Genomic DNA, 1,019 nt, shown 5'->3' with positions numbered 1-1,019 from the left:
TGCTTGAAAAGCATTCACTTGTTCATTTGTTCCCCTACATTCACTTTGGTCATGTCTCAAAGTTCCACAATTCTCACATATCCCACTTGGGATTGATGAAGATGCTATCATGGCATTAACATGATGCTTTGGTGATTTTGAGGCTTCTTCAAGTTTAGCCATAGCCTTCTCAGACTTTAGGTTGATGGTATCAATATGAGCACTAAGTTGAGCACCCAATTAAGTAATAGAGTCCACTTCATGCTTTCATCCTCTAGTAGCCTTGCGAGGTCTACTATATTGTGAATTATGGACCACCATTACCTCAATCTTGTTCCAAGTTTGATTATCGTCAACTTCGGTGAGCATACCATTTGATCCCATGTTGAGAATATTTCTTGAGTCTTCATAAAGACCATTCCAAAATTGTTGTACCAAGAACCACTCGCTAAGTCCATGATGAGGACATGAGCGACAAATTCATTTGAACCGCTCCCAAGCTTTATACAAATATTCTTCACCCCTTTGCTTAAAACCCTTAATTTGAGCTCTTATCATGTTAGTCTTTGTAGATACCTCATTTCTGCACCTCTCGCAAACCACCCGGTGATGATTGGGCCGCATGTTTGCTACGCGGAACGATTTGTGACAGTTCGTAAGTTTATCGTCAAGTGATTGCTCAAACACTGATGTCTACCTCTTAGTTGTCATCTACGCGCCGATACGGTCGTTTTGACAGTAATTAGAGTACATTTGGAGTCCGGGCCTAAAACCGTCTTCATTTTCTGATAACCATTAAATCCCGAGTCAGAATGTTCTGGAATGTTCCGGATATTTCTATTCCATATTTTATAAATATTTCACAATCTTTATCCTTTGGTAAACAATTTCCCGTAATATTCACATAAGATATTAAGGAAAACCGAACTATTCCGTCCTTCTATAACACAAACACGGAAATCTTTCTTCCGCAGGAGGAAACCCCTTGAGAATAGACGCAGCAGGTGCTGCGCCTCTTCCAAGAGACGCAGTGACTGCTG

General features: G+C 40.5%; 1 non-coding gene across 1 annotated transcript; it reads left to right on the top strand.

The window, feature by feature from the left end:
- The first annotated feature begins 430 nt into the window (after positions 1 to 430).
- On the top strand, positions 431 to 537 carry LOC141625134 (small nucleolar RNA R71). Its single transcript, XR_012534930.1, has one exon. It is a non-coding gene; the product is annotated as a small nucleolar RNA R71 (small nucleolar RNA).
- Positions 538 to 1,019: the final 482 nt, after the last annotated feature.

This window comes from Silene latifolia, chromosome X, assembly GCF_048544455.1.
Source record: "Silene latifolia isolate original U9 population chromosome X, ASM4854445v1, whole genome shotgun sequence".
NCBI classification, from domain to species: domain Eukaryota; kingdom Viridiplantae; phylum Streptophyta; class Magnoliopsida; order Caryophyllales; family Caryophyllaceae; genus Silene; species Silene latifolia.
The sequence above is the reverse complement of the archived record's forward strand: the minus strand, read 5'-3'. Positions and strand labels throughout refer to the sequence as shown.